Source organism: Schistocerca piceifrons, chromosome 4 (assembly GCF_021461385.2).
Source record: "Schistocerca piceifrons isolate TAMUIC-IGC-003096 chromosome 4, iqSchPice1.1, whole genome shotgun sequence".
Taxonomy (NCBI): domain Eukaryota; kingdom Metazoa; phylum Arthropoda; class Insecta; order Orthoptera; family Acrididae; genus Schistocerca; species Schistocerca piceifrons.
Window position 1 is genome coordinate 508,391,327 of NC_060141.1, and position 15,259 is coordinate 508,406,585.

Here is a 15,259-nt window from a genome sequence, read left to right on the forward strand (position 1 = left end):
TACCAGCTGCAGCCAGGGGTGAGAGACCAGACTGCACCTGCCTTTTTCACTAAGTCCTGATGTCCATGTCTGCCGCCACCAATGTTGAGTGCTGCGGCACCAGCTACCGGCCACTTCTGTCAGAGGACAGCAGGTTGTATCTCACACGCAACAGACTACACGTCAGTAATGCGACCACTTCTAGAGCCAAGGAGCCATCTCCCAAATGAGAAACCATTGTAGCACTACACAGTGTGACACTGACATCAGTGACCATGGCCTACATAGGCTGTTGACCTCAGCACACCAAGGTGCTGGTTCAGCAGCATGAGGTGAAAGCTGCAGCTCATACATCAGCCCCAGCCAGGGTCAATGAGGAGAGGTGTGCCTACCTCTCTGTGGCATGTATTGAGATCAATAAAAGTTCTTTGTAATTGTTAAGCGTTTGCCCTAGGCCCCCACAGCCTATCAGCATCACCCAACCTCCTCATGTGATATAGTTGGTTCCCCCTTGGATGCTGTCCACAGGGTGGTCGACACATTACTGGACAAGCCTGTCCCACTCTCCTGAGATGATCCTTTATGTGACAAGAGTTCCAGCAAAGATATATATCATGGGTTGTAACTGATCCCAAGCATGGTCAATGCAGTTTTCTCTTGCACTATTGTCTTGAAAGAAGATCCCATTACCTAAGTGTTGGATTTATGACTGGGAAATAGATCGGAGGATTCTGTTGTGACACTGCATCAAATCAACCTTGATAGTGATGAGAGTTGGCTGATATCTTTACATGATACAGGCCCCAAGCAAGACTGATACACCAGTGTGCTGGACTCATGGGGCTGAATTCATGAGATGCCCATTGATAACTGCCTGCTTCTTCACTATTGTGTGTTGGTCACCAGGCATCCAACAAGACTTCCACTTGTTGGTGAAGAGAAGACAATGGGTTTTAATCCAATTTCCATTTTGATGTTCCCATGCCCATTCTTTTCACACACATGGTACCAAAGTGTTGGTACCGTTTTTCATAATGGGCACCTAGAGGTCATATTTACCATGTGGAGATGTTTGTATGCTGTCTGAGCCAACACAACTATCCCTTTTCCCTCCAAAAATGCAGCACATATTTTTGTTGCATTCTCCTAGGTCTGTCTCTGCTGACCTCAATGTCAATGGGGAGGTAAAACATATTCTTCCTTCCTTCTCTTTGGGGCACCTATGAGCTATAATTGTAGACAGAGATAATCAACTGATGTTATTAACTAAAGGCAGCCTCTGTGTGGCAGATCTACTATTTTGTGTCTAATGATAGAGGCTGAGAGGCTGAATGTCCAGACAACATTGTGGTGTATGCCAGTTTGGTGTGTGTGTGTGTGGGGGGGGGGGGGGGGGGGAAGAAAAATAAATAAATAAAAAATCACAGCAGAAGCAGTTGGCATTGTCAAAAATTCACCCTCCATTGCTGGTGATGGACTGGAGTCAAGCTCACAGCTGCAGTTTATGAGTACCAGGTGCAGCAAAGTCCAAGAACTTTTCCATGGCCATTTATGGTGCATTGTCCCCCTGCTAACTGCATTGGTCATTCACTGTGGCACAGGAAACCAAAATTCATTCACCACGAGGCTTTCTTCTTTCCTGTTGGAGCTATGGAAATACACAGACATGACAATGGTTTCTACAAGAAACCGTCAAGATGAATGGATTATGGATTCCCATACCACAGCGAAAGACCATTGCAGGTAGCAATGGGAGGAGCACACCAGAAATTATCATGGAAAAGCCCTTGGTTGTTGGTGTGCCAGGTATATATAATCTGCGGTTGTGATCCTGACTCCAGTCCACCAGCAGAACAACGGGTGAAGTTTTGACAATGCCAGTCATTCATGCTGGTGGGACATAAGAAAAATCATCACAGGCAGAAGCCAACAGGTACTCTGTTTTCATGAGCAGTTCCCAAAATTAAGCTTTAAAGAAGAGAAAATGGAAATCTTCATATTAACTTGGCAACAGCCAACTGCAGAACACACACACACACACACACACACACACACACACACACACACACACACACACACACACACACACACACACACCTCAGAAGTCCAGCTACTGATTCTGCCTTTTATTTAGGGACAGTAAATAGCAGAAATGTCAGGTCCAAATATAGGTTAGTGAAGTTCAAAAAGAAAGTACATAAAAGAATTTGAAAAATTATGCCTGTGAAGAAAAACATTGTTACACAACTGAAATAATAATTTAATTACAAGAATGAAAAATGCTTATAGCACAAAAAAAGACAAGTATGTCCTAGGCAGAGTTAAGGATCTAAGAGAAGAGCGTATCTTTTGAATTTTCTGGTAGCTTCAGAGACACTTAACTCAAAACATCTTCACATAATCATTCTTTTTTACTTGTCAGTCAGTGTCGTAATATAATCCATCATGTCAAGTAAAGTAAGATGGTACATGATGTCATGTCATATAACATGACACAACCATCATGTCCTCCAACATAGAATTTGTCATATCATGCAATACGACATATAACATGCCATTTATGTTTAGGATGCATGCATCCCCTCTCTGGAATACTTCCTATTGTAGATGCACCCCCCACTCTCAGGTACTTCCTATTGTAGGTGCATCCCACACCCCAGAAGCATATCAATTGTGTCTGTTTGTTTATACACCTCTCACCACATGTAACAGGTGTGGGCTGGGCGAAAAAATGGTCCCATCGGGGAAAAAAATCAGCCTCCCCTCACCCATTAATCAAAGTATTGTTTTGTCATACCCCGAAACAAACCCGCTCCTCCTGCAGGTTCGGGGGTAAGAATAGGCCCGTGGTATTCCTGCCTGTTGTAAGAGGCAACTAAAAGGCATCTCAAAGATTTCGGCCTCTATGTGATGGTCCCCTCTTGGGTTTGACCTCCATATTTCCAAATTTTTTTGAAAGAGCTAGCCAAATGGGGAAGAGCACCTTGCATGGTGCATTGTGTCTGTTGTACATTCAGATCTTCCTCCTGCTTTCTTGTCATCGTATTGCAGTCCCACTCTTTTTCCGTCTCTTGGGTAATGATATATTCCTGGGTGCGATTTCCGCCATGCACTGTGCAGTGTCACTTTCTGCGGAGACGACGACCATGGCCTTCCTTGCACCTAATATCCAGCACGGTAGCCAGTCCATTGTGGTGGGGCTGCCATGTGCCCTGTTGGTTGTAGCCCCTGACAACATAGGGATCACTCTGATGATACATGCTCCGTTAACTCCCCACATATGCCAAGGAATAGATGCCTATCACCCTGGGGCGCCGGGACTCCCAGCAATGGCCATCCTGCCAGGTGGCCCTTGCTGAGCCTGGGTGACACCCGTTCGGAGGGTCCTTGGTCGGAGTTGGTGGCATCAGGGTGGATGACCCACAATGAAGTGTGATACATCATCTCTTGCTGGTGGTCAGCCGCCAGCAGTCTCTAAACGTTCGAGGGCTCAATTTAATGCAAATACGTATGACCCCAAACCGTTCCCCTCCCTGGTCACACCTTTGGAGGAATGAAAGGCTAAGACTGATAGTAAAACTTATTCGGCCCTGTATCTAGTATGTACGAAATGCGGTCTGGGTCAGTCTTCATAAAGACAGCATCCTCTGCCCAGTCCCAGGCATTACTCACTTGTAAGAAGCTACAGGATGTTTCTTTTATTATCATGCCACATAAATGCTTAAATGTCGTCCAGGGCATTGTCTTCCACAGAGATCTTCTTTTACGGTCTGATGATGAGCTGCACACCAACTTAGAGCGATGAGGTGTCCATTTTGTCTGGTGCATCCACCAGGATCTGAGGGATAATCAGGTTGCCACCGGTGCCTTCATCTTGGTCTTCAAGGGTAACACATTATCCGAGAAGGTGAGGGTGATGGTATACCGCTATGATGTCAAGCCATATATGCCTCCCCCCGATTCGATGCTTTAAGTGTTGGAAGTTCGGCCATATGTCTTCCCGCTGTGCTTCCAGTCTCATATGTCGAGATTGTCGACATCCATCCCATCCCAATACTCCATGTGCCCCACTTCCTATCTGTGTTAACTGCAGAGAGCACCATCCCCCTTGCTCACCCGACTGTAGGATTCTACAGAAGGAAAGGAAAACCCTAGACCGACTGACCTACATTGGGGCTAAAAGGAAATTTGAAAGGCTCCATCTCGTGTGCATGACAACATCTTACGCCACTACTGTCACTACTGTTCCAGCCCCATCTGTTAAACCAATTGTAGTCAGCTCTCAGAGCCATAAAACCACTCCTGCCTCCTTGATGGTGGGGGCCACTTCCCCTCCCAGTTGCTCCCGCACCACCTACCTTGAGAGCAGCACCCCCCCCCCCCCCCCCCCCAATGATGGGACACCAGTCCCCACTTCTAATCCGGAGAAGCATAAATCTTCTTTGGCTTCTCTCACTAGGAAGGGATCCCTTGGGTCACTCCCTTCCCAGGTTCCTACCACTGGCACAGCTGATGACCACCAGTGGTTGAAGAAGCCACATGTCGCTGGTCGTAGGGCTTCACGGTCCTCTTCAGTCCCAGAGACTGAATCAAAGAAGCCGCCCCCCCTCCCCCCCTAGCTAGGGCAACCAAAGGAACAGTGTGAGAAATCGAAATCAAAGACCCCAAGGAAATTGCGGTGGCCCCACTCCACAGCTACCTACCAGCTCTGCGTCTGAGGATGAGGTGGAAATTCTGGTGTCCGCTGAGGACCTAGAACTCACCGGACCCTCAGACACGATGGATGTAGCTCCCATAGGAACCCCATCAGTGGCAGCAGGTGACCCAGCGGTGTAATCTGCCTCCTTCATGCTTTTTTCGACTGTGGACAGTGTCATTCTCCAGTGGAATTGCAGCAGTTTTTTACAACACCTTGCTGAGCTCCGGCAACTTATCAGCTTGCACCCTTTCTTCTGCATTGCTCTCCAGGAAACTTTGTTTCCTCCATGGCTATCGGATTATTATAAGAACCAGTGTTTTATGAGAGGGTATCTGGTGGTGTTGACATCTGTGTCCTTAGTTCTCTTTACAGTGAGTGTGTCCCTCTCCAAATGCCTTTAGAGGCTCTCGCTGTTCGTGGTTGACGCCTCAGGCTGTTACTGTCTGCAGTCTCTATCTTCCACCGGATGGTGATGCCTCACAGCATGTCCTGGCTGCACTGATAGCCCAGCCGCCATCTTTTCTGTTACTGGGTGACTTCAATGCCCATAACCCTCTGTGGGGTGGATCAGTGGCAACAGGCCGAGTCACTGTCGTTGAGCAAGTGTTGGCACAGCTCGGCCTTTCTGGCTTAAATAATGGTGCCTTCACACATTTCAGTGTGGCGCATGGCACATACTCAGCCATCAATCTTTCGATCTGCAGTGCTAGCCTTTTACCATCTGTCCAATGGAGTGTGCATGATGACTTGTGCGGTAGTGACCACTTTCCAATCTTTCTGTCACTCCCACAGCGTCACTCTTCTGGGCACCCTTGCAGATGGGCTATGAAGAAGGCTGACTGGGACTTGTTCACCTCCCTTGCCACTATTGAGCCTCTTTCCAATGATGCCATTGATGCAGTGGTTCCCTTGATCACCACTGGCATCGTTACTGCTGCAGAATCTGTCCCTGTACTTCCGGGTCTCCTCGGCTGCAGACTGCACCCTGGTGGTCACCCGAGATCACTAAGGCGATTAGAGATCACAGGCATGCCCTCCAGCATCATAAGCAGCATCCATCATTGGAACACCTCATGGCTATGTGCGCGAGCCCACTGCCTCATTCGCCGATGCAAGCATGAGTGCTGGGAAAGGTATGTCTCCACCATTGGTCTCCGTACCTCTCCATTGCAGGTTTGGGCCACAATTAGGCCTCTCTATGGGTATTGGACCCCCGTCAGTGTACCTGGGCTTAAACTGAATGGAGCAGTCTGTACTGACACCAACATGACTGCAAACTGCTTAGCGGAGCATTTTGCTCAGAGTTCCGCTTGTGCAAATTACCCACTGGCCTTCTGCTCCCTTAAAGATCAGTTGGAACATCGGAGTCTTTCATTCCACACACACCATCCTGAATCGTACAATGCTCTGTTCAATGAGTGGGAATTCCAAAGTGCCCTAACCACTTGCCCTGATAGGGCTTCCGGACCAGATTCCATCCACTGTCAGATGCTCAAACATCTCTCAGTGGACTGCCAGCAATGCCTCCTAGACCTTTTCAATTGTATCTGGGTTGAGGGTGAGTTCCTGTCGCAATGGCGGGAAAGCATCATAATCCCCATGTTGAAAGCTGGCAAGAACCCACTGGAGGTGGACAGCTACCGCCCCATTAACCTCACTAACATTCTTTGCATGTTGCTCGAATGCATGGTGAGCCGGAGGAGTCTCGGGGCCTTCTTGTTCCGTCTCAGGGTGGGTTTGTTAAGGGCTGCTCTGCCACCAATAATCTGGTCTGCCTGGAGTCTGACATCCGTATGCCCTTTGCCTGCCGTCGGCATCTGGTTGCCATCTTTTTTGACATGCGGAAGGCATACAATACGATATGAAGACATCACATCCTTCGGGGCCCACTCCCGATTTTCATAAAAAAATTTCTGTCGCTTCGTTCCTTCTGCGTGCAAGTTGCGGCCTCCCTTAGCTCCTCTTGAGTTCAGGAGAATGGGGTCCCGCAAGGATCTGTCTTGAGTGTCTGCCTCTTTTTTGTTGCAATTAATGGGCTCACTGCAGTGGTGGGAACATCTGTCTCAGCTTCCTTGTATGCTGATGACTTATGCCTATACTATAGCTCCACTGGCATTGCAGCTACTGAACAGCAGCTGCAGGGCGCTATCCACAAGGCGCAGTCTTGGGCTGTAGCACTTGGCTTCCAGTTTTAAGCTGGCAAGACCTGCATTGTGTGTTTCTGCTGGTGCTGCAGTGTCCCTCCCTGAGCCACAGCTTTATCTTGATGGCGAACCTCTTTCTGTAGTAGAGATGCATCGGTGTTTGGGATTGGTTTTTGATACCCGGTTGACTTGGCTCTCTCATATTCGGCAGCTTAATCAAATGTGCTGGCGGCATCTTAACGTTCTTCGTTGCTTCAGCCACACCAACTGGGGTGCTGATTGGTCTACACTTCTACATATGTACCAGGCATATTATTATGGTAATGTGGCTTATGGTTCAGCATCCCCTTCTGCGTTGTGGTTGCTTGACCCCAGCCTTCACAGTGGGGTCCGACTCGCCACTGGAGCTTTCCGCACAAGCCCTGTCAACAGCATACTTGTGGAGGCTGGTGTCCCTTCATTGCAGATCTGGTGCCAATGATTACTGGCCGATTATGCTGCACACATTTATAGCTTGCCGGGCATCCCAATTACGTCTGCTGTTCCCCAACTCAGTTGTCAATCTGCCAGAACGGCAGCCTTGGTCAGTGTGTACAATCTCGGTTCGTGTCTGGGCTCTTCTCTCTGGGCTTGAGTTTTTACCTCTCCCACCTGTTTTCTGGGCCCATATATGTGTATTTCTGTGGTGTGTGCCGTGCCCATACCTTCACCTTGATTTGGCACAGGGCCCGAAGGACTCAGTCGCTCCTGAGGCCCTCCACCGCCACTTGCTTTCACTCTTTGCCATGTTTCAAGGCTCTGACATGGTCTGTACCGCTGGTTCGATGGTTGCTGGTCATGCTGTGTATGCACTTACTCTAGGGGATCATTATGAACAATGCTCATTGTCAGCTGCCTCCAGTGTTCTCACTGCCGAGCTGGTAGCCATCTCTCGCGCCCAAGAGTATATCCGCTCCTGCCCAGGTGAGTCCTTCGTTATCTGTAGTGACTTCCTGAGCAATTTACAAGCTATTGACCAATGTTTTCCTCGCTCTCATCTGGTGATGGCTAACCAGGAGTCCCTCCATACTCTTGCCCATTGTGGCCGCACCGTGGACTTTGTGTGGAAACCAGGCCATGTCGCCATCCCGGGAAATGAACGGGTACACACGCTGGCCAAACAGGCTGTCAGTGCCCTGGCCTTGGAGATTGGCCTTTCGGAGTGTGATCTCTGGTCAGTTTTGTGGCAGAAGGTACTACGTTCCTGGGATGATGAATGGCGCACCCTGCCTTCGCCCAAAAAACTTAGGTCATCAAGGAGACTACAGGTGTGTGGCGCTCCTCCTTGCAAGCCTCCTGCAAGGACTCAGTTGTTCTTTGCCGGCTCCGCATTGGCCACACCTGGCTGATGCATGGTCATCTTTTGTGCTGTGAGGTCCCACCTCTCTGGTGCTGTGGATCAGTGTTGACAGTGGTCCACATCTTGTTGGCCTGTCTGTTTTTAACTGCACTCAGGCCAACATTTGCGCTGCCTGATATGCTCCCTGCACTTTTATCGGATGATGCTGCAATGGCAGACCTAGTTTTGAGTTTTATTCATGCAGGGGGCTTTTATCACTTGATGTAAGGGTTTGTGTCCTTTTTTGTGTTGAGTCTTGCCTTTGGCCTATGGTTTTAGATTGTAGTTTCTAGTGTGTTTCTTGGTGGTTGGCTTTTCCTGTTTTGTTTCCATGGTCAGCTGTGTGGCATCGACTAATAAAAACAACATATCTCTTCCATCACAAGATCTTTGACTCTCTAAGCTAATGGCCTGTGCCTTCTTGCCTATTCAGTTCACTGTATGACTTGCTGTAATGTGGACGTTTGCACTTACCAGTATAAAGTGTGTTTTCCATGGGCTACAACCCAACCGAATTCCCACACATGCATGCTCTTCAGCAGTTTTATATTATTTATTATTTACTATGGCTGGTGAATCTTCTGGATTTTAGGCTCAGAATCAGGAACTTTAGCCTATAAATTGCAAGATGCAGGTTTGCCAACATCTTGCAACTAAGAGAGAGCTCACTGTGCTGGGAAGTAGGTTTAACTCATAAAAGAGTGTGAATATGTCAAGATGTTTTGATTTAGATGTCTTTGAAACTGCCAGATAAATCAAAAAGGTAGTTCCTTTCTCTTACATTCTTGACTCTGCCTAGGACATATTCACCTTATGTGTGCTATGATAGGATCATTTTCCAATATGGTTCCCAACTTTTACTCTACCATACTTTTTACATTAGATTCCTTAGCTGGGCAACCAATGCAGACTTTTGTTGACTTGGATGATGAATGATGACAAATGATCTGGTATATGTTTTTCTATTGCCTTTTGAGTCATGTTTCTTATATTGTGGCAGTTGATAAAGCTTTCACTAAACAACTGGATATCCATAAATTAGATGCATTTGTCTATCTTCTTACAAAATTTGAACCAAGTCACACAGGTTTGAGACATAGAAGTGGTATGTGTAAAAAAACTCATAAGCAATCTGTTTTTTGTGTGTAAAATTGAAATGAAGCTAGATTTTTGAAAGCTAATTCTTAATTTTATTGTAAGCAAGCAGTTTTCATTTATTTGAATCACTGTAAACTGTTTTGGCACATTCAGTTCACAAAAGAACAAATTTTACATGCTGTGTTTAACTCAACTTTGAACTATCATAAATCAACAATGAATGAAGATTATTGGATCAAAAATATTTCATTTTGACTTTATTCATTTATCTACCTTCCTGCAACATCTGAACCGTTTCATTCAAGCTTAAAATATAGAAGTGGTGTGCTTCATAAACTTCCCAGATAATATGTTTTTTGCACGTGAAATCTGAACGTAGCAAGATTTTCTCAAATAGTTAAAACTTACCTTAAATCAAGGTCCGATACACTGGTGGACCCAATTTGATCCATCAGTCTCACTCCAGTAGAGAATTATTTAAGGACGATTGTTTTTGCATGTAAAATCTGAACAAGGGTTACTATTTTTGCATATAAAATTTGAATGGTGCACATACAAATTGTGCCAGTAGCTGAGCGTTAATTTCTGCCCAGTTAAAATATTTTGCAAAAGGAATTAATCAGTTCACACAATTTGCCTGGGCAGCAGGTCTGGTTTATCATTCGAACCTTGCTTAATATACTTTAACATAGCTATAGTAAGACAGATGTTTGAATGGCTGCACAAATGGCCACTGATCCCGACTACCAAACACTTTCTACCCCATGTTCCTAGCTCAAATAGGAACCAAGCATCAAGACCCCCAAACCACGATTCTGCATGCAGCCTTTTCATACATATTTGTTACAGCACTTCCAAACTGTACAATTGTATTTCACAAGAAAGAAAGCAGAAAAGGCATAAAACACTACAGTTGTATAATCTATGAAGTACAAGATATAACCTCACCATTGGATTCATAATGATTACCACTAGCTGCATAGGAAATATGCTGAATTTAAACCAAGCAAAGGAACAATCTGGCTCGTGGATATGGCACTGTACCAGATGCACTAAGGACCCAAACATGAGAAATTTATGTTAGTTAAATTTTTAAAAAAGACAACCTTTTTATCTATCTTTGTTCTGCTGATGTGACAAAAGTCAACTGGTTTTCACCAGAATAGGCTGAATCGTCTTCAGCAAATTCAGTCTGCCAATCAAATCATGCTGCACTATAACCTCACTTGTGAGACACAGGGCTCTTGGAGCCATGGCCACAAAGTGGAACTGCTTCTGTTTTGAATTGTTGCCCAGAGGAGCCACTAAACAGCTAGATCTTCTTTAACATTTCACTTCCCACTTCCCTTTTCCTCCAAGGTTGGCCTGAAGCTATGGAAGCTACCTTCTCTTATCCCATCCGGCAATCCTCGCCATGTGATCCCCATATGAAAATAAACTGATACGGTTTCTTTTTTATGAACGGGAGTGTCTTATTTACAACCCCACACTACTTTTCAATCCTCATTATAGCCATGCTCAATAGACATGTGTGCAAACTGGCATCAGAAATGGGATGCCAGGTTTCTTCAGTCTTTGAGATGGTGTATGTGCTTTCCTATGCATTAAACCATTGCTTGGGCCTGTAAAGCTTCACGCAGATGGGTAGTGGATGAATGCCTCAGTCAGCCCAAGCTACCTGCTTTAGTCTACCCAGCACTGCTATTGCCACTGCTGCTGTTGCACAAAGCTGTCCAACACTGCCCACTGCTCTTTGCCACCTTTGCACAAGTCTACGTCATGGATATGTTGACCCAACACTGCCCTGACATGGGGCATCACCATCCTGTGAACGGACATGAACGGACATGTCATGAGCTTTGCTTCTAGGGAAAAGATGCCACCGGGGCCAGTGATGCTAGAGATATTACTGAGAGCGACCACAAAAGATATTTTGTTTGTTTTGATGCATGTAGTATAGATGCTTAATCCATGATATCAACAATATTATGAAAAGGATAAATTGCTACTCACTGTAAAGATAACACTTGAGTTGCAGGAAGGAAAAAAAAAAATAAACAACTTGGACACTGAGCTTTAAGCGAAAGCCTTCTTCAGGAAAGAAAACATGCACACTTTTACACAAGCAAGCACACCTCATGCACACGTGACTGCTGTCTCCAGCCGCTGCAGCCAGAATGCAACTGTTGCTTTGAGCAATAGCAGCAATTGAGAGTGGATCAGGGAAGTGAGAGGGATAGCAGGGTATGGGTGGGGGAGGAGAGAAGAGTGCCATCTGGCAGAGCATGAGGGGACTAGATGACAGCAGGACAAGGCTGCTAGGCACAGCATCAGGAGGCTGTGGTGGAGGGAGGGAGGGGTGGGGAAATGTGGAGGAGAAAAGGAGCAGAACAGAGAAGGGGAAAAGACTAGTGGGAGCATTGGCAGAGAGTGGTGCACAGTGAAAGTGAGGGGATGTGAATTGTGAGGAGAAGATAGTTCAGAGATCTGGAAAATGTTAGGTGGAGTCTGTGGAGACAGTAGGTTATGGTAGGATGAGACCAGGATAATTTTGGGGGCAGAAAAAGTGTTGTAAGAGCAACTCCCATATGTACAGTTCGCAGTAGGTGGTGGTGTAGGAGAGGATCCAGTTATGAAGCAAGATACAGCACTAAGAACTTCAGCTTTGTATCCAATGTGCTTTTGGAGGTACATACCTTTGTCATCTGGCCTCATGGATATGATGCTCTGAAGAGATTTTTGGGCCACTTTAATTGTCTTCATCCCAGCATTAAACATACCATGTGGGTTGAAAGTAATGGGATGCTTACATTTTTGGATATCATGGTTTACAAAAAACACAATGGTACTCTAGGATATAGTGTTCATTGAAAGCCAACACACACAGTCGGTATCTGCACGATTAGAGTTGCCGTCCACTGTACCAATGCAATGCAGTGGCATCCTTAGGACTCTGGTACACAGAGCATATGCCATTTCCAGTGCAGACAGTTTAACCCAAGATCTTGCACATTTTATGGCTGCTTTTAGCGAAACTGGATACTCTGAGAAGCAGATTCATCAGGCTGTGGAGTTTGGACCATCCCTGGAGGCACTGAAAAGGTGCATAGATCTGTGGCTCTTATTTCTTATGGTGGAAGCATATCACTTAAGATTGGGAAACTTCTAAGGAGTTTTAAAAAAAGGGTATGTTCTGTCCACCGTCCAAGATTAGGGCACTACTCAGCTCTGTGAAAGAATGATTTGGGCATTAGGAAACTTGGCATATATAAAAATTCTGTGTCATTGAGGGAAGACTTACATTAGCCATTCAAACTGCACACTCCAGGACAGGTGCATGGAATATTGCCATCATACAAGGCTACGGCAGCCATAAAAATTGGCAGTAGCGGAACTTTGCTTAAACGAGGGACATGGGATGAAATTTGATGAGATTGTGACAGTTGCCAAAACTTTCGATGTTTGGGAAGGTGTTTATAAAGACATAATTGACATTGGGGTGGCAGACAGTTTGATTAATAGAGACAATGGCTTTCCTCATAGCAGGATGGGGAGCCCTGTACTAGCCCACATCAAAACAGAACTTTCTTTGGTGCAGCCAGATAGAGTGTGAAAACAGTCTTTGAGTGCAATATATTATTGCCACCAGTGTTTTACAAGGGGCAGCACCACCTTGCCAGCCTTGGAGGGCAGCAACATGATGTGTGGTGCATGCACCATTTACAGTATGGAGGCCTATTTAGGATGACAATCTGCAGTCTTGGCATCAGTTTTCAGCAGGACTCAGCAGCAGCAGCAACACTCTCCTAAAGATGATGAATAGCTGGATCACTGAAATTTTGGATCAAGTTGATTTTAGAATCTGCCCCTTAGGATGCAGACACTGCTGGGTACACCTCAGTTAACTTGCAAGTCGGTGCAGCTAGTACACATTATTATTAGCTCAAGCTATATGCATTTTATTTCTATCTAGCTGAAAAGAACTCGCTTTGCTTGGCTTTTCTTTTCCATTTGTTTTCTGAATTGGAAAAAGATGTGCAATGAATCATTTAATTTGTATAGCATTGAACTTATTCATAGGATATTGTTATAAAACACATTTAATATTTTGCTTTTGTGTGCAACTATAAGTAATGTGAACATGGTACATGTATTTGTCCATGTGAAAAAAAGAATTTTTAAAAATTCACTCCACAACCCTGGAATGTTTACCATTTTGCTTTACTGCTGTATCTTAAGAGAAAATTGGGTTTTTAAAGCTGAATGGTAAGTTAGTTGAAAGAAATGGAATTTTTGGTGTGATTATTGATTTGCCTTTTTCTTTTCATTTAATGTTTCTGCTTCTGTGATGTAGCTTAGAAGGTTTCTGTGAAGACATACCAAGAACAAAGATCTGATTTAGGATTTCTCTTGGAAAATTAATATTTTTGTCTTGGTTCATTATTCTGTCAGTGGATTTAAATATTTTTCTTCCCATAATATCACATTCTGTATTTGCAGATTTGTTGGTCAAACTACATCATTTTTTGTGCTAAAATTGTTCACTCACACAACCATTCTTTGTTTACATAACTTCTCTCTCTGTGTGTATACCTTTTTTATGAGTTGTTCCTCTGCATTTACCACCTGCACATCTAATTGCTTAGATGATTTTCCCAAAGTGTGGATCAGTGTAATATAGTCCACTTCCAAGTTGTACCCTAGGAGACTGGAGAATATTTTAGAACTTTTGAAAATGATAGTTAATACTCAAGAATATTTGTAAAAGCTAGTGAATATTAAAGAACAACCTTCAATTTTTCCCCCTTGAAAAATATGTTGATGCGAAAGGTACAGAAGGGGCCCTCGTCACCTTCATGATGTGAAGGCAACCACTTCAAATACTCTTATCTCCGCACCCACAACAGCTACCACCACACAACCACTATAGTGCACAACAGGGGACTCGAGGGGAGCACCAGAAAAAGAAACAAACACTGACTGATCATCGGGTGGTTTTGAAGGTGTCATTAGCTTCACCGAAAGTTGCTAATAATTAGTAATTATTGCTCTATGTGTCTCTAAAGTGAATTGCAGAAATATGAGGTGAATCTGTGAAGTGTTGTAAGCAAAATTATCAAATTAAAAGATGTGCATGAAAACATGCCTCACCAGGGAGAATCTAAAGACCTAACGGCAACATCTCATAAAATGCCATATTGCTAACATTTTGTAATTCAGTGTAAGCTTTGTAGAGTAATGAATGGTTGTTTTATGATGAACTGAGGTTCAAAATGCATTGAAACATGTTTTTATTAGTAATAAAATGTGTACATGAGTTGTTTTGTGACTGGAATTGTTATTGTAAAAAACTCATTTTTAATATTGAAAAGCAAAATATCAAATGTGTAGGCCTGAAAATCAATTATAATTAGACTTAAATAATGTGCAGTTAACACTATTAAAGAATGAAGTTTTAAAATCAGTTGATTATTGCTGAATGCTAATGTTACATGAGTTCATTTGACTCACTTGAAAGTGCATGTCCAATTTTCTATCCCATCTGTATCCTTCTCCATTCCTATCATTCACCAGTCTGTGCTCTCTAACAATGTCATTGTCAACAGGATGTCAATTCCTAGATGTCATTTGCGTTTGGGTGAACATAAAAAGAAATAAACATGAAAATAAACATAAAATGAAGTATTTTGCTAACCTAAAACCGATTTACTGTATTCAAATCTAATTTTCTGATTTCTTTGAAGCAGTCTGTGTGTGTCATCAGTTTTGAACTATGGCATGGACACCAGAGGCCTTGTTCTTCTCGTAATGTGGAAGATATGCCTGAACTATATTTGACACTTGTGGAACTGAGCTGTTGACTTGTAAATTTAGTATAACACTAGGCTATCAGATATACAGTCACAGATCATGCTGCTAATAATTAATATTTGAAATGAATTATAATATTAAATAGTAATA

General features: G+C 44.2%; 1 protein-coding gene across 6 annotated transcripts in view; it reads left to right on the forward strand.

Moving 5' to 3' along the window:
* LOC124796248 (alpha-L-iduronidase) overlaps window positions 1-15,259 on the forward strand; it is a 232,588-nt gene that overhangs the window by 80,418 nt on the left and 136,911 nt on the right. The gene's annotated exons all lie outside the window — the stretch shown is intronic.